This window comes from Nicotiana sylvestris, chromosome 8 (genome assembly GCF_000393655.2).
Source record: "Nicotiana sylvestris chromosome 8, ASM39365v2, whole genome shotgun sequence".
NCBI classification, from domain to species: domain Eukaryota; kingdom Viridiplantae; phylum Streptophyta; class Magnoliopsida; order Solanales; family Solanaceae; genus Nicotiana; species Nicotiana sylvestris.
The window spans coordinates 206,562,872-206,582,828 of NC_091064.1; the positions used below are offsets into that span (position 1 = coordinate 206,562,872).

Consider the following 19,957-nt stretch of genomic DNA (forward strand, 5'->3'; position numbering starts at 1 on the left):
CAAATCCATCCTAAAATATTTGACTTATGAAAATGACAAAAAGAGTATTTATGTCCACTTTTATTGCAGTAGTGACACATAATTCCTGACCCATTTTTGGGTCTTTTAGTTGTGTTAGTACTCGTGGACTCAGTTCTGGATGATCCTTTTCCAGTTGACTTGTAAGTCGTTTGGTTTGACCTGATAGAACTATGACTGGTGGATTTGTGCATGCCATTGAGTTGCATTTGCAATTCCTAAAACTCTTCTTGAAGTACTTCTTTTTCGATTTCACATACTTCATGTTTGAGTTTTCAGTTTTTTACTTCTTTGTTGAGTCTCTTTAGTTCATTCATCATTTTTTGAGTCTCTTTCAAAGTGAGATCAAGAATATCCTGCAATTTATTACATCTTTCATAATTATAAGACCTTACCTCGCTTGTTTCACCTCGAGCCATGAAGTAGTTTTCATTGTTATCTTTGCATTCATCGTCTGAAGTATCCTCGTCTGTCCAGCATCCTGAAAGTTTGTTCATGTCATTTTCCAAAATTGTCATGAAGCTGAGATTTTTCTATTTCTTCGTGTTCTGAACTGTCTTCATCACTCTAGCTTCCAAATGATTTATTTTTGTTGAAACCTCTGGAGATTTTTCTTTTTAGATCTAGACACTCGGCTTGAATATGTCCAAATCTTCCACACTCATAGCATTTTCCATCATTCTTATCTTGTTTGTTGTATTGCCTGGTTAGCCTAGGTGGAATCCTTCCTCTTCTCATATTCCTGAATCTTCTCATTAAGCAATCCATGTTTCTTGACATCATAGCAATTTCTTCTTGAAGAGGTTCAGGTACATCATTTATATCATTGTCAGCTATCTCAGTTGTAGCCTTGAATGCAACTGTTTTCTTCTTTTCTTCTTGGTTTATTTTCTTGAGATGTGTCTTTTTGAAAGCTATGAGTTCTCCACGAAGTTCATCATAAGATAATTTATTCAAATCCTGTGATTCAACTGTGACTACTTTAGTTTGCCAAGTGGTTGGTAAGCTTCTAAGGATCTTTCTAACTTGATCACCACTTGAGTATGGTTTGCCGAAAGTTTTTAGGTCGCTTATGATTTTACTGAATCTGGTAAACATATCCTCAATGGATTCTCCTTCTTTCATTTGGAAGAGTTTATAATCATGAACCAACATGTTGATATGTGTTTCCTTCACCTTGCTGGTTCTTTTGTATGTAACTTCAAGTTTATCCCACATTTCTTTGGCTGTATCACAACTAGAGATTTTTTCATATTCTTCACCACTTATAGCATTATAGAGCAAATTTCTTGCCTTGTTGTTGACTTGCACAACCGCCATTTGCTCATCTATATATGAGTCTATATCTTCAAGATTAGCAAGAGGTTGAGCAGCAGCCGGCAGATGATAGTTTCCCTTTTTGTTGACTCTCCACACTTTAACATTATACGCCTTTGCATATATTTTTATACGTACTTTCCAGTGGGAGAAATATTGTCCATTGAAGTATGATGGCCTTACTTGGGAAGTACTTTCTTGGAAGAGTGCTCCTATGATAACTTGATTTGCCATGATCTTTTCTCACAAGCTGTTAAGTAAAAAGAAAAGTGTGAGCCTTGCTCTGATACCAATTAAAAGTACAAGAGAGGGGGGAGAGGGTGAATTGTTTATCTTTAAACTTAATAGCTATCAGTTGACTAGTTTTACGATTAGTGGACTAGATATAAGAACTTGATACTAGTAAAGACAGAAATTAAGATGTAAAAATTAAATGAAGGAATTAAAGACATCAGAGTTTTTATACTGGTTCAGATTCAATGTGAATCCTAGTCCAGTCCCCTTGGGTTGCAAGGGAGTTCTTTTTTCAGTGAATGAGTTTCTTCGAGAATACAGAGAATGGTGTGATCTACACCGATCACTTAGTTCCTATTTTACTCATTTCTTTTGATACAATACGTCACCAGTGTTGTTATCTCTTTCTTCTCTAACTTGTTACACAACAGATCTAGTAGATCTACAATGTTTGTTTGTAGTAGAATAAAGAGAGAGTATTTGGTTCGATCAAAGTATGTGGCTTTAGGGTACAAATACAAGTTTAAATACTTTGAGAGAGGCTTGATAACTCGAGAGATTTGTCAACCCAATAGATTTGATCCTTGGAGAGAAATTGATTCTTTCAAAGAATAAGGTCATACAACAACGACTATGTTTACGAGAGACTTGATTGATTTTCTATATATGCTTCCCAAGATCTTGCACCTTCCAAATTTTGATACGCTCGATTTATTTGATTCCTTAAGTCTAGGCTTGATTGGTTCCGTCTTGGCTTTGATTGATTTCTCTGATCCCGGATTGCTTTCCTTGATTCCTTCCATCTCGTAGCCGTCCATTGATTTCTTGATCTTTGGTAATCTCGGATTGCTTTCCTTAAATTCCCTTATTGATTTCTTCCATCTCGTAGCTAACCATTGATTCCTTGATCTTCTCTAATTGATTCCTTCAATCTTTGAATGTTGTCCATGAGTTCCTGCACATAGAACAAATATATTATTTGCATCATTAAAATCAAATCTAATAGTGTTCACATAAATACTATTATGTCACTTGCGTCTAACGAAATCAAAATATCATGAAGAAAATTAGCGCCTTTTATATCTTAATTTATCACCTTAGAAACAAAAACAGGAAGTCACTATATTTATTTTTATCTTCTCTTAAACTATTATTCTCAATCGTTTAATTGGGTTTACTAAATTTTATGAGATTAAGTGAACTACGTAAATATTTTTAACGTTAGCTCAACTTGGGAATAGTGAAGAACACCATAGATGAAATGATGGGATATTCTTTTGTTTTAAAGAGAGAAAACCGGTCAATCACAGAAAAATGGGAGAAGGGGAATCTTCTATATTTGTTGAAATTTGGAGGAATTTAGTCTCTAAATCAAAAGTTATGTTGAGGGTGTTAGACAACCGTATAATTTGGTATTGGGTGTAACCGACTCCTTTGAACTCTATTTCTAGCCGTCATGAATTATATAGCTAGTGTCTATATATAACTATCCTACTAGACTTATTTGTGAAAGGATAACTTCTAGGAGATATAAAATAGCACATACAGGTAGTTGTGATTAATATAATCACTGGTAGATAGATATACAATAGCTAAATATAAGCTAGAAGGAACTCTTAACAAGATGTATATATACATCATGTAACTCCACGTATGAAGTCAAGAAGAAGTGTTCTGAACTTCTAAATCATCATTATTCTAAATTTCTTCATGGTATCAAGAGCTTAGACTTCATTGAAAACTAAACGATCCTGAAGGTTCTTTCTTCCCTCTTAAAACAACTATGACAACATCCTCTAGCACTACTCTAGCCCTCTCACCCTCTTCACTTCACCAACTCATTGCAATTTGTCCCGTTAAGCTAAAATCATCAAATTACCTTATTTGGAGGAAACAAATCCTTCAACTTATGCAAACATTGAAACTTGACAAGGTCATCAAAGAAGAACCTCCCATGGAGAGCATAGAAGGTGAGAAAGGAGAAATCAATCCAAACTCAAAGTTCACTGAATGGGAAGATGACAACGTTCTTATTAGGAGTTGGCTTTCTGGAACAATGACCAAAAAGTCAATGTTTATCATCATAGGATGTTCATCTGCAAAACAGATGTGAGCTTGTCTTGAAGATACCTACCTACAAGCAAGCATAAGACAAGGAGTTTCAGTTGAAGCAACAACTTCAAACTATAAAACTAGGTTCCAAATTCATTGATGAGTATATAAAGGAGTTTAAAGGAATCTGTGATCGCCTGATAGCTATCCAAAAACCACTAGATGAAGATAGCAAAGTAATTAATTTTACCACAGGTCTTGGAAGCAAATACAAGACCCTTCGTACTGTGATGTTGGGTAAAGCACCATACCCTACTTTTAATCAGTTTGTGACTACCCTAAGAGGGTTCCAAATAAGAGAAGATGCAGAGGAACATGTGACACAAACAAACCTTGATTCAGTTGTAGACTTTATGGAACAGAAAATTCAAGGAAGAGGTCGTGTTAATTCCTTTAGAGGAAGAGGAAATCAAAGAGGAATAGGAAATAGAGGAGGATTTAATCAAAGATAATTTTATACACAATCAACTTGAACAAATCAGCCAAAAGAGAACCAAAAAAAATAATCCATGTCAGATTTGTGGTAGAAATAACCATACAACGCTCTCTTATTTCTATAGATGAGATTATTCATATCAAGCACAACAAGAAGTACCACAAGCTCTAGCAACTATGTCTCTTACTGATCAACATAATAATCATCTCTACATGGACTCAGGTGGTACCAATCACATGGTGCAATTACTCTTGTGAATTCATCTCCATTTAAGGAAACTGATCTTGTTATGGTAGGTAATGGTGATAAAATGCTGATTACACATATAAGAGATAAGATTATTGGGAAGAACCCACATTTAAAAGATGTCTTTGTTGTTCTTAAACTTAAGAAGAATCTCATTTGTGTCAGTAAATTTGTTAAGGATAATTCATGCTCTCTTGAGTTTACTGACGATGGTTTTTTTGTTAAAAACAAAAGAACAGGGACAATTCTAGAAATGAGAAATAAGAGGCATGATTTATATACTTTGGAAGATGACTCGCATGAGGCATTGGCAGTTATAAAAGCAGACAAGAACTCAGACACAATTTGGAATTAAAGATTAGGACATCTGCACTCAAGAACTCTAAGTTATTTGCATACTAATAAGTTGATTGATGTTAGTAGTTGGAATAAAAATGTTTCAGCTTGTACTAGTTGTCAAATAAGAAAAAGTTGTAAGTTACCTTTTCAAGAGTTAAATAAAAGAGAAGTTGAGCTATTATCAAAATTACATAGTGATTTATGGGGTCCTGCTCCCATCGCTTCATCTCAAAGAATAAAGTACTGTGTTATTTTTGTTGACAACAAGATTCACTCGGATTTATCCCTTAAAGAAGAAATCTGATTTTATTTCTAATTTTATGACATTTCAAAAATTAGTAGAAAATCAGTTTTCAAAGAAACTCAAAGTGTTTCAGTGTGATGGAGGTGGAGAATTCAATAGCTTGGAGTTCACAAGTTATTTGGCTCAAAATGGTATTAGAAGATAAATCTCTTGTCCTTATATACTTGGGCAAAATGGGATAGCATAAAGAAAGCATAGGCATATTATTAAAACTAGGCTCGCATTAATTTTCAATGCAAAATTAACAATGTTTCTTTGGATTGAAGCCTTTATGACTGCAACATTTCTAATCAACAGAATTAAAGTACGCAATCTCCATTTTCTAAGCTATATGGAGCGTGATTATATAACACTCTGAGAGTGTTTGGTTGCAGATATTTTCCTTATCTCAAAGGGCAAAATAAAGATAAATTTCAATCAAAAACATTTCAATGTGTGTTTATTGGTTATAGTTGTCACGGCCCATTTCTGAACAAGCCGGGACTGGCACTCGATCACTAAACATGACCGAGCGAACCATCTCTGCTTATCAAATCTATTATAACTTCAAACTTTATATGCAACAAGGCAATACTCTAACCAAATTCTTTTGATTAATTTAAATATTTAAATAAATCATTATTCCAAAACTTTATTCGTAGTAACTACTGAATTACTGCTAAGTTATTATCAAAAACATCTGAATCTTAACCCAACGACTATGTCTCTGAAGCCTCTACTGATAAACTGACGCACTGCTCAGGACATGAGATTTCCTGGCCAGTTCTCTAAGCAAACAAAGAAATAACTAAATAAAGATGACTCTAAGGAATACTTCACGAACAAAAGCGGATCTCACCAATAGCACTGGAAGAGAAGGAAGTCCTAACCCGTAACCTGTTCGCCTGCAAAATCGGTTCCTACGTTGTACCGCAGACCAACGTAGGTTCCCAAAAGAAAACGTCAGTACCATCCATTGTACTCAGTGAGTCTCAACAACAGGGGCGAAACTTTAATATCATATACATTACGAGCAAAGTTTCTAAATGCATGTAAAACTAAAGCTTATAAGAATAATTCTAAATAATTGCATAATAGCAGTTTATGAAAATTCTAAAAGAAATTCTTTTCTTTTTCTTTCTTATAAAAAAATACTTCACTTTATACTTTGAGAGTTCCAACTATTCTGACTTAATTCTGTCTCAGTCACCGTGTGATCAGCACGGGTTCGATCCCAACCTGATCGAATAGGCCCGAGGTGCTACTCGCTTCATGGTTCTCAGCGCTCATGTATCATATCTTAGCTTAGCTAAGTAAATTCTCAGCAACGAGACCCTCGGCTCGTGTGCTCCCTACTTTGGCACAAGTAGTTTCAGGAAGTCAACGCCTTAGTCAGGACCCTCAGCCTGGATGATGACCCCTTCTCAGAATAAAGGATACTCCCAAAAGTCTTTTCTTTCTAAAACTTCTTCTTGTGACTTTTCAAGTCTAAATCTTTTCTTTATAGAACACCATGTAAATGCTCATGCTGATATCCTTAAATGTAAATCATGACATAAGAATGAAATAAACATGTAAAAGTGTTTCTAAAGATTCTTGCTTCTTCATAAATTTTCAACATAAAAATAACATATAAGAATAGCACAAAAATCTGAAAATTTATGCACATATATCATAATAAATTATCTTAACTTTTGCTAGAACAATTCTAAGTTAGTAGGTACTCACTCGTTCCAATTAAGTAAATATAAACTCTTTTAAGCAATTCATCAAACGCGTTGTATGCGTGTTTTTGTGAGTTAAACCACTTTAGTAAAGGGTTATATCAACTCACCTCAAAACTCCTCGAGCCAATACGTAGGCCCCAGTCCAATTTATGCCCGTCAAACAATTGATTCTACAACAACCGGTACCTTTTAATTAATTTTAAAGTTTCACACCTAAACATGAAATTTAATATTGATACAGAGAAAAAAAGGAATTAACTATTTAATTCTTATCTACTACTACTTTAGGATAATTGAAAATAGAAAATTTTATATACCTGAGTTCGAGAATTAGTGATTTGCGTAGAGAACCTTGCTGCCTCTGTTTTGTAGCGATACGTGAATCTCACGAACAGAAGTTTAAACCTTCTGTTTTGGTAAGGCTTGCCTTCAACCTTTTTTTTAAGTTGTGTTTGATTAAGGCTTTCAAGCCTTTTGACCTTTTAAAAAGAAGTACGTTCGAGCTGCTTTATGCACCCCCCTCCCCCTCTTTTTTTATTTTTATTTTACTTTTATTGTTTTTCCGTTTTTTGTTTTGTTTTGACTTAACTAATAACTATTGTTTTGACTTAACTAATAACTAATGATACCCACTTTTAATAATTAGTAATATTAAAATTATTAATATTACCATAATTATATAACCAATTATTTATAAATATAGAAGTAACTCAAAAATGAGTTTTTAATCCGTAATAAAAGTATAATTTAAGATTATAAAATTAAATTCTATATTTAGCGGGTCTTGAAACTTCTATAGATTTGAGGAGTGTTACAATATTCTACTTTATAAAAGTTATAGATGTTATCATCCACAATCTAAAAGGTTTTTTATATCAAGATATATTATTTTTGATGAATTACACTTACCCTATGTCTCTCCTAGTGTTGATTTGCCTGCAGAATCACAAAATCCTCACTTCAGTACTTCCAAGGAATATTTGGAGCAACAAAATAGTAGCAAAAATCTTGAGGTACTTGTTGGGATATATACTATTAACCATGAGTTTGATTTAGATATAGTATTTATTATGAAATAATTGTTTATTCAGTTTTAATAAAGTTTTAAATAGATCATATAATAGTCTGTGTCCTTTGCTTATATAGTAGATGATTTAGTGTATAGAGTTTAGCTTATACACGGAAGATTAAATCATCGGTTCTTATAAGTATAAAGTTTGAGTTCACAATCTAATGATGGAATTGGACAAACCATCAGGAATGATTGTAGCACAAGATTAAATATAATTAATCTTGATTATGGGAATGGTTTAATTCCAACTTCTTGTGCTAGTACATTTTGTATGTATTGAACGGACCAGGTAGAGATAAGTATTTTATACTGACTTAATAAAATAAACTCTCTAGCCATTAAATGTACTTATACTCTTAATCTTGATATAATTATTATTAGCTGTGTATATTATTATTGTTTTGATTTATTAAAAGGCGAGATTCTTTCGTGGGTCAATATGCCTGGTAAATTGGATAATAATAATATACATTGGCGAAGTAATAGTTAGTTGATGGAATCCATGTCTCGGTTTAGAGATTGATGATATACCTTTATGAAAGCTTATAAGTTTGCATGTGTAAACCCGGCCGGTGGATTTTGTATCCGACACATGAAATAAGTTAAGCGAAAGTCTAAAGGAAATAATCAATAAATTAAATCGTCAGTAATTTAATTTAATTGATTCGTATCTGAATCTTAACATGGGGAGTTAAATAAGATTTAATGGATGAATTTCGAAATTGAATAAGGAGTGTAATTACGAATTTTTAGTGGAATAATTCGTAATTAATTATGGTGGATATTAATTTCGAAAATTACAAATTAATTCCATAATTGGAAGCCTTGTTAATTAAATTCTGTGGTCCCTACTGTGCCTAAATAATAGGAAATAAAGGAATCCTTTTTCTGGTGGAAAAGAAAACCTAACAGGTTTTGGAAAAGGGTCTTAACCCTTAAAACTTGTGCTATAAATACATAAGGTTTTCCACCTAGAGGGATGAGTACATGGTGGCTGAAATTTTCAGCCAAGTTTTCCTAGAAATTTCGCCCACACGAAATTGCTATTTTCGGGTATTATTTGGGTAACACAGTAGAAGACCGTGGAACGTTCGAGGATCACGATTGTGCGGGTGATGGAGATTCCATTGAGAAGTTATGGAACTGAAGGCTCACGTGGTAGAAGAGATATGTTCACGCTTCAAGAGGTAACCCGTGAAATCCCGTTTATGCTAGTTGTCTAAATTACATGTGATTTTGATACTGGGATTGCTTCCGCTGCATATAATAATCCATCAATTGGTATCAGAGCTCACTCACATCTAATTAGATAACTAAGTTTTTCATGAAACAAGAATATGGTGTTTATGTGCATTTTTTGAATTACATATATATGTGGTTTTCTGAAAAACTGCACTGCTGTTTTGTGAATTAACTGTGCATAATTTATGGATTATTCTTATAATCATGAGATACATGTTTTCTTATTGATATTTGATTGAGATTATCTGAATTTTTTGGGGTAAACCCTAGAAAAACGCAAAACCTGTTTTTGACCGAATAGCCGGAATTTTCGGAGGTCAGCGAACTTGACGGACTCCGATTGAGCTGAAATTTGGTGGTTCCATCGGAAACGCCGTGGTGAGAAAAACTCACTGCTAAGCAGTGAATGATGGTATGTTTCAGCGTTTTGAGGTCGTTTGGACTATGTTTTGGACGTTTTTCTATTTTCTGGAAATTATTTCTTAATAATTTTAATTCTTTTTTAATTTAATGGTGTTGGGGATGACTCCCCATGGTCCCCATGATTAAATACTAGTCATATAATAGGTTTACACATTGACTATTAGGAAATAAATGTGTTGTTGTATTAAATTCAATAATAGAGGTGTAAGATTTTATTGACTAGGTCTTACAAGGTATAATTCATATTGTGTAATGATATAATTATTTTGTAAGAAAGTAAAATTCTCTATTTGATATCCTGGATGACTAATGATTGGAGCGTTTGGCATGTTTGTGCATAAAAAATTTCTCAAATTTAAGTTTATATTTTCATGCCCTACGTGATTACTAGTTTGGATTTTCGATGAAGAATTTTGTTCTCTGATTGGAGGTTCTAATTAAGTGAAATATGACGGTATGTTGTATGAGTTTTATAATGTTGGTATGACTTTTAAGCTATGGTCTACCATAAAATAATTTTATGAGCTAAATATATATTCACTTGTAAATTGAGAATTTTATGAGTAATAAATAGTTACCACTGAAGTGGTTTGTTTATTTGAACTCATGAAAAATTCTTAGTAAATTTGTACATGTGAAATTATATCTATTCATGGATTGAGCATTATGATTAATAAGTAGGATCCACAAAATGGTCTATTTATTTGAGTCATTGAAATATGTTTAATATACCATGTGAAAATTATCCTTGAGAAATCTACATTAATGGTGGAGGTTCATAACTAGAAAAAGAGTATTTATCTTTGGGTACTAGTGAAACTAACTCCACCCATGAGAAGAGATATTGGGGTTTTCACTGAACGGGAGAAAATATAATATCTCAGGTTCTTATGTATTTAATAAAAGGATAATTTATTGCAAAAGGAGATATTATATATCCTAGAAATAGGAAGAAAATAATATATGCCTTGAGCTCATAGTGTAATTATAAGGAGAATGGAAATCAATATCATATTTATTTTAATTCATGAAACTACTTAAAACGGTTATTCTCCGAGTTTGGTTACAGGCTAGTGGTCATGAATTTGACGGACTCCGATTAACCTGAAACTTGGTGGGTTCATCGAAAACGATCTAGTGAAAAAAAAACTCCTTGCTATGCAGTAAATCATGTTGTTTTTTGGCATTTTGAGGTCGTTTAGATGAGTTTTCAAGCAGTTTATTAAATTGAATTTGTTATAAATATGAAAAATTATTCTTTATATATCGGCTATATTTGTGTTAAATCTGAAACATGATGATTTAACTTGATATGATATATAGCAAGAATGCAAATCACATGGATTTAATCCTGACTACGCCAAAAAAATAATTTATTCGAATTTGGTCTAGTTTTTGGCGATCATGAATTTCACGATCTCCGAATGACCTGAAATTCGGTAGGATCATTGGAAACGATCATTTAAGAAGAACTCACTGCTATGCAGTGAATCACATCGTATTTTGACGATTTGGGATCGTTTAGGTGAGTTTTTTGGAGGTTTGACGGATTAAAATGTGATTTACATACGAAAAGTCATTCTTTCTATCATTTTATATGTCTAATCTGGAACATGATAACACATGTTGATTTGACATGAATTGGTATATGATAAAAAAAATGTAGGTCATATTTTAAATTCTTAAAAAAATGCTTAAAATGATAATTTTTCAAATTTGGTCGCAATTTTTGATTGATATGAAATTTGGTAGATTTATCAGAAATAGTCCAGTCAACAATAATCACCACTATACAGTGTGAAATATTAATTTTAGTATTTTAAGACTGTTTAAATGGGTATTGAGCATTTTTTTTAATATGGAACTTAATCCTCAGAGAAAAGTTCGTGGTTGTGATAAAGTGGTGATGGGAATAAACCCCTATGGTCTTCATTTTTTATTTATTTATAGTGAGATAATAAATTTATGCGTTGACATTAGGTCTTCATTCATATCGGATAAATTTATTATGAACTCACTGGCTATAGTTACTAGTTATTGATAACCAGTATTAACTCTCCATCTGAGCTTAAAGGGTTGAATCAATTTTGTAACTACAATACAATCATGATTAAGTGGTGATAGAAATATATTTCTATGGTCTTCCACTATTAATTTCAAGTGAGTAATAAATTTATGCGTTGACTTTAGGTCTTCCTCCATATCGGATAAATTTATTGTAAGCTCACTAGGTGAAATACTAGTAATTGATATCGTGTACTTACTCTCCATCTGAGTATACATGTTGGATCAATGAAACTAGAGCTATTAAAAATGATGTTCACTTGACTTAAATTAACAGTATACTCTCCATCTGAGTTGGGTCTGTTTTAATTATTGGAGTGAATAATCTGGCATTGCATATGTATGTTGCATGAGTAGTTCTTTCCCATCGAAATTGCTATTCAAGATGCATGACATATATGTGTAGTGTGTTTTAAAATTTTTGTATTAAAAAGTTATATACAATTGACTGAAAATAATAGTATGCTCTCCATCTGAGTTGGTTCTATTTATTTTTGGATTGTATAATTCTTGCATTATATAATATACTTTGCATGAATAATTCTTTTCCCATCGAAATTTATTATTCCAGATGCATGTATGTATATAAATATTGAATGCAGTCTGAATTTTACTATTCAGTGTTTTGACTTATTATGATCTATTTAATATTTTTATCTCAACTCCACAATGATTTTATGCAATTTGTCGTATTACTTGTTAAAATTTTCTTTTAGTGATAAGACATTAATTTTAAGGATGCAATATATGTACTTTTGTTAGAAGGAATTTAATTCCGGTTTCTGGGCAAAATAAGAGATGGATATTTGTTTTATTTTTCGAATAACTCTTGAGTTATTGAGCTTAATAAACACTTTATCTCTTGTGGTACATGAATGCATGACCTTGTTATTATATATTGATGTCTCTCCTGAACAGAACAATATTAGTCTACCTCATAAGAGAATATGTTCTTCAAAATTGAGTAAAACTTATCTGTGCACTTTTATCTAAGTCATATTAATCTGGATAGGATTTCAAGTTGGTCAAGTATGGACCTTAAGGTTCATTGAAAGTAGAGGCACTACCAACTTGTGGATCCTGTTTGGAAGGAAATTTGACTAAAAGATGTTTCCCTTTAAAAGGAAATAAAACTAGTGATAAGCTAGAATGAATCCTTTCTGATTTGTATGGTTAAATGAACATACTCGTAAGAGATAGATTTTGAGTATTTTATGACGTTCATAAATGATTACTCAAAATATTAATATATTTATTTGATGCACTGTAAGTCTTAATGAATTAAGTAATTCAAGGTTTTTAAGACTTGAAATAGAGAAGCACCAAAGAAATATATTAAGTTACTACAATTTGATTGTAGTGGCGAGCATCTCTCTAAAGAGTTTTTTAGTTACATATCAGAATAGGGATTACATCTCAATTGACTACACCGTAAACTCCATAATAGAGTCGTGTAGTAGAAAGAAGAAATAAGTCTCTTTTGGATATGGATAGACTAATGACGTGTTATTCAGATTTTCCTTATTTATTTTTGGAATATTTCCTGGAAACTTCAAATTACATTCTGAATTTAGTTCCTTCTAAGCTAGTACCTGGGACATCTATAGAACTGTGGACTGAATGTAAGCTTGGTCTGTGGCATGTTCAGATATAGGATTATCCCGCATATGTGCTGAAAGGGAAAGCAGATATGTAAGTTGGAACTAAGGATGGATAGGTGCATGTTTATCGAATATCCAAGAAAACGAATGAAGCTTTATTTTATTGTCCTAAAGAAAATAAGGCAATTGTTAAAACAAATGCATTTTTCTAGATAAGGACTGTTTAATAAAACATGTTCCTAGAAGTAAACTATTTTTACAGGAACTGGGCAAAGAAATAACTAGATGTTCAAGAACATCAAAACCCACACGTCAGAATTGACGTTCCATTGCATTTAAGTAGTGGGAGAACGTTAATAGACATAATATGCCTTTATCGAGTGGGAGTGATGTTTGAACATTGAACACTATAGTAAGAAGTCACTAATATTTCAATGTCGTGAGGTAACGAAGGTAATATTAGTGGTACTTCGTCTTAGTGGGAGAAAGCTAAAGAAAATTATAGTTCGGTGTTCATTCTTGGGATAGTTTCGGTAACAGGATCTCTGAAGAGTTTAATACCAAACTAAATAATTACGACAAAGTACTACTGGACAAATATTGCATCAGATATAACTTGGCAAGATTCTTTAACAAAACCTTATTTGGTGAAGACTTTTAATAGTCATGTAAAAGAATGCCTGAGAAAGTTGTAGATGCATGGTTATGAGTCTAAGTGGGAGATTGTTGGGGCATATACTATTAACCATGCATTTGGATATAGTATATTCTAATAATTATCATGGTTAAAAGTCTAAGTGGGAGATTGTTGGGATATATACTATTAACCATGAGTTTGGTTTAGATATAGTATTTATTATGAAATAATTGTTTATTCAGTTTTAATAAAGTTTTAAATAGATCATATAATAGTCTGTGTCCTTTGCTTATATAGTAGATGATTTAGTGTATAGAGTTTAGCTTATACACGGAAGATTAAATCATCGGTTCTTATAAGTATAAAGTTTGAGTTCACAATCTAATGATGGAATTGGACAAACCATCAGGAATGATTGTAGCACAAGATTAAATATAATTAATCTTGATTATGGGAATGGTTTAATTCCAACTTCTTGTGCTAGTACATTTTGTATGTATTGAACGGACCAGGTAGAGATAAGTATTTTATACTGACTTAATAAAATAAACTCTCTAGCCATTAAATGTACTTATACTCTTAATCTTGATATAATTATTATTAGCTGTGTATATTATTATTGTTTTGATTTATTAAAAGGCGAGATTCTTTCGTGGGTCAATATGCCTGGTAAATTGGATAATAATAATATACATTGGCGAAGTAATAGTTAGTTGATGGAATCCATGTCTCGGTTTAGAGATTGATGATATACCTTTATGAAAGCTTATAAGTTTGCATGTGTAAACCCGGCCGGTGGATTTTGTATCCGACACATGAAATAAGTTAAGCGAAAGTCTAAAGGAAATAATCAATAAATTAAATCGTCAGTAATTTAATTTAATTGATTCGTATCTGAATCTTAACATGGGGAGTTAAATAAGATTTAATGGATGAATTTCGAAATTGAATAAGGAGTGTAATTACGAATTTTTAGTGGAATAATTCGTAATTAATTATGGTGGATATTAATTTCGAAAATTACAAATTAATTCCATAATTGGAAGCCTTGTTAATTAAATTCTGTGGTCCCTACTGTGCCTAAATAATAGGAAATAAAGGAATCCTTTTTCTGGTGGAAAAGAAAACCTAACAGGTTTTGGAAAAGGGTCTTAACCCTTAAAACTTGTGCTATAAATACATAAGGTTTTCCACCTAGAGGGATGAGTACATGGTGGCTGAAATTTTCAGCCAAGTTTTCCTAGAAATTTCGCCCACACGAAATTGCTATTTTCGGGTATTATTTGGGTAACACAGTAGAAGACCGTGGAACGTTCGAGGATCACGATTGTGCGGGTGATGGAGATTCCATTGAGAAGTTATGGAACTGAAGGCTCACGTGGTAGAAGAGATATGTTCACGCTTCAAGAGGTAACCCGTGAAATCCCGTTTATGCTAGTTGTCTAAATTACATGTGATTTTGATACTGGGATTGCTTCCGCTGCATATAATAATCCATCAATTGGTATCAGAGCTCACTCACATCTAATTAGATAACTAAGTTTTTCTTGGCTCTGATACCAATTGTTGCGGAAGCCAAATGTATATAGTGTGAATAAGTCACAACTACTATACCAAAAATTATGACAGCCACCAAATAATAAATAAGACAATAAAGCAACAATAAAGGGAACACCAGAATTTACGAGGTTCGGCTAATTTTGCCTACTCCTCGGACACAACCAATATTTTATTTCACTCCAAAAATACAAGTGAAATAATACTAAAGAGAGAAGATACAAATGCCTTAAACAGATGAGAAGGCAAATGAGAGGTGTGTTTAAATCCTAAACATTAGGCCTTCTTTTATAGGGGGAAAATCCCCCCAAAATTCAAGAGCCCACCGATGTGGGACAAATTTGCCAAACTTCAACAAATCTCCACCTTGGCAAAATTCCACATCTTCAATTTTCTCTCAATAACAAATTTTGATTGTGTCTTCATCTTTAATCTTCAGTTTTCAACAATGTTGATCAAATCCAAACAATGTTGAAACTTGACCGCAGTCACCACCTTTGTCAGCATATCAGCAGGATTCTCTGTAGTATGAATTTTCTTCACCGTGACTCCACCTTCTTCTATGATTTCTCGTACGAAATGATACCGAACATCAATGTGCTTCGTCCTTGCATGATACACTTGGTTCTTCTCTAATTGAATAGCACTTTGGCTAACACAAAAAATTGTGATACCTTTTTGTTCAACACCAAGCTCCTTTAGCAATCCTTGAAGCCAAATTGCCTCTTTCACAGCCTCTGTAATAGCCATGTACTCTGCCTCTGTTGTAGACAAAGCAACTGTTGACTGCAAAGTAGACTTCCAACTAACTGGTGCCTTTGCAAAAGTAAACACATAACCAGTAGTTGATCTTCGTTTGTCCAGATCACCCGCAAAATCTGAGTCACAATATCCAACTACAGACTGATTGTCTTCCTGCTCAAAAACTAACCCGACATCTACAGTATTATGAATATACCGTAGAATCCACTTCACAGCTTGCCAATGCTCCTTCCCTGGATTGTGCATATATCTGCTAATAACTCCAACAGCTTGTGAAATGTCAGGCCTTGTGCAAACCATTGCATACATCAAGCTACCAACAACATTTGCGTATGGTACCTTTGACATATACTTTCGTTCAGCTTCATCCATTGGCGACATAGTAGTACTTAGCTTAAAATGGGAAGCAAGTGGAGTACTAACTGGCTTAGTCTTGTCATCTATGCCAAAACGTTGAAGTACTCTCTTCAAATATTCCTTTTGAGATAAACAGAGTTTCTTTGAACGTCTATCTCTAATTATCTCCATGCCAAGAATTTTCTTTGCCTCACCCAAATCCTTCATCTCGAACTCCTTCTTCAGTTGAATCTTCAACTTATCAATTTCTTCCAAATTCTTGGAAGCTATCAACATATCATCAACATATAGGAGAAGATATACAAAGGAACCATCTTTAAGCTTGTGCAAATACACACAATGATCGTATTTGCTTCTCTTGTACCCTTGCCGCAACATAAACTCGTCAAATCGCTTGTACCATTGTCTAGAAGATTGTTTCAATCCGTACAACGATTTTTCAAGTTTGCACACCATATTTTCTTTTCCAGCAACTTTGAATCCTTCTGGCTGAGTCATGTAGATTTCCTCCTCCAAGTTTCCATGTAAAAACGCAGTTTTTACATCCATCTGAACTAGTTCCAAATCCAACATAATTCTAATGGAGGAATGTTTTACAACTAGAGAAAACACTTCATTGTAATCAATTCCCTCCTTTTGAGCATATCCTTTGGCCACCAATCTTGCTTTGTAGCGAACATCTACTTGGTTAGGAAATCCTTCTTTCTTTGCAAATACCCATTTGCACCCAATTGCTTTCTTTCCCTTCGGGAGATTGGCCAATCTCCATGTATGATTCTGATGAAGGGACTGTATTTCATCATTCATGGCAATCCTCCACTTATCTTCTTCTGAACTTTGGACAACATCTTTATAAGTGGTAGGAACATCATCAGCTACAATTGAGGTTGCACAAGCAACCGTCTCTATGAGACGAACAAGTTTCGTTATTGTTCTTTTTGGCCTGCTGGTTGCTATTGATTCAAGTTGTTGTTGAGGTTCCTGAGTTGGAATCTCCTCTACTGGCTCTCCTTCCAGAGGGTAATCTTCATTTGTTTCCTCCTCTGCTTCTTGTGTAGGAAAAATAAATTTTCCCTCAAACTCCACCTGCTTAGAAGCACCTTCATTTTGTTTGGTATCTTCTGTTACCTTATTTACCATAGCAGATTCATCAAAGGTAACATCCCTGCTGAATATTACTTTCTTTGTCATAGGACACCATAAGCGATATCCTTTGACTCCAGAAGTAATTCCCATAAAAATAGCCTTCTTTGCCCTTGGATCCAATTTTGACTCTGTCACATGATAATATGCAGTTGAGCCAAACACGTGCAAAGAGTTATAATCTACAGCAGGTTTTCCATACCATTTTTCAAATGGTGTCTTGCCATCAATAGCAGCAGATGGTAAGCGATTAATGAGGTGGCATGCATATGTAACTGCCTCAGCCCAAAATTCTTTGCCCAAGCCAGCATTGGACAACATACACCGTACCTTCTCCAGCAAGGTCCGGTTCATACGTTCAGCCACTCCATTTTGTTGTGGTGTATGTCTGACAGTTAAGTGTCGGACGATGCCATCATTTTGACAGACCTTATTGAAATGATCATTTTTGTATTCACCTCCATTGTCTGTGCGAATACACTTGATCCTCTTGCCTGTTTGATTCTCCACCATCGTCTTCCATTTGAGAAAAATTCCCAGCACTTCATCTTTGTTTTTCATTGTATACACCCACACTCTTCGAGAAAAATCATCAACAAAGGTTACAAAATAGTGCTTCCCACCCAATGAAGGTGTTTTGGAAGGACCCCAAACATCAGAGTGTACATAATCCAAAATGCCTTTAGTATTATGGATCGCTGTACCAAATTTAACCCTTGTCTGTTTCCCTTTAACACAATGCTCACAAAACTCCAAGTTGCAAGCCTTTACTCCTTTTAACAATCCTTGATCTGATAGAGTTTTCAAGGATTTTCCTCCAGCATGTCCCAAGCGCATGTGCCATAGCTTGGTTGCTTCTGCTTCTTTGTCATCACTGGATGTCACTGTCGCTGTCCCAATAACTGTACTGCCACGATAGCGGTACATATTATTATTCTTCTGATTAGCCTTCATTACCACTAGTGCACCGGAGCATACTCTCATCACTCCATTTTCTGCAATGATTTTGAACCCTTTTGATTCTAGGGCTCCCACAGAGATGAGATTCTTCTTCAAATCCGGTACATATCGAACATCTGTCAATGTTCTGATCATTCCATCATGGTTCCTTAATCGTATTGAACCAATGCCATATGAGGTAAGAGGGCTGTTATCCGCTGTGTGGACGACTCCATATTCTCCTTCTTGAAATTCCACGAACCAGTCCCTGTTGGGACACATATGATAGCTACAAGCCGAGTCCATCAACCATATGTCTGATGATGTTGATGACTCTGTTGTAACTAATGAGAAGTCTGAATCATCACAATCAGCTACATTTGAATCCATAATAGCCTTTCCATTGTTATGTTTGGCCTTATTCTTCAACTTCGGACAGTCTTTCTTCCAGTGCCCTTTTTCTCGACAAAAGGCACATTCATCTTTGCTGGGTCTGGATCTTGACTTGGATCTTCCCTTCTTTGTCCTCGTTTGATTTTGAGGACGACCCCTCACAAACAGTGTTTCTCCTTCTCCGCCCTTCTGTTTTTCTCGCTTTCTTTGTTCATAGCTGTACAAAGCCGAACAAACTTCTCTGAGAGAAATTTCGTCATTTCCATGGAGTAGAGTAGTTTCAAGGTGCTCGTACTCATCAGGAAGTGACGCCAACAACATTAAGGCCAAGTCACCATCATCATAAGTTGTATCCATATTTTGCAAATCTGTGACCAACTTATTGAAACTGGTGATATGTTCATTCATCGTGGTACCAGGAACATAGGTGAAGTGAAACAGTCTCTTCTTCATGTACAATTTATTTTGACTGTTTTTCTTCAAAAATTTATCCTCCAGTGCTTTCCATAATTTACTTGCAGAAGTTTCCTTTGTGTATGGATATTTCTGCTCTCTAGCAAGGTAGGATCGAATAGTACCGCAAGCAACACGGTTGATAATTCTCCAATCTTCTTCTCCAATAACATCTGGTTTCTTTTCTTCAATGGCCAGATCTAGCCCTTGTTGAAAAAGGACATCTAGAACCTCGCCTTGCCACATCCCAAAATGTCCGGACCCGTCAAATATTTCGACCGCAAATTTCGCATTTGACACAATTCTTGTCATAAGCGAAGATGCCAATGATGACGTATTGTTGACACTTGATGTAGATTCTTCTTGTTTATTGTCTCCCATCTTTGACACAAATATTATTTAATAGCTGACGACACAAATCAAGATTATTTCCTTTCTGGTGTGGAAGATCAGACTAAGCTGCAACCACAGAGCATACTCAGACAGAACCTTGACTCAGTTACCAAGATAAATCTTTTCTGATGTGGAAGATCAGACTATGCTGCAACCACAGAGCATACTTAGACAGTACCTTGGCTCTGATACCAATTGTTGCGGAAGCC

At 34.2% G+C, this 19,957-nt stretch overlaps 1 long non-coding RNA gene across 2 annotated transcripts; it reads right to left on the reverse strand.

The window, feature by feature from the left end:
- Positions 1-2,118: 2,118 nt before the first annotated feature.
- Positions 2,119-7,168, reverse strand: LOC104240658 (uncharacterized). 2 transcript variants are annotated; one of them, XR_714505.2, is made up of 4 exons: positions 7,030-7,168; positions 6,820-6,882; positions 5,845-5,905; positions 2,119-2,524 (listed from the first exon to the last, which is right to left on the reverse strand). It is a non-coding gene; the product is annotated as an uncharacterized lncRNA (long non-coding RNA). The 2 variants fall into 2 exon arrangements; XR_011401521.1 differs by lacking the exon at positions 2,119-2,524 and adding an exon at positions 3,595-3,703.
- Positions 7,169-19,957: the final 12,789 nt, after the last annotated feature.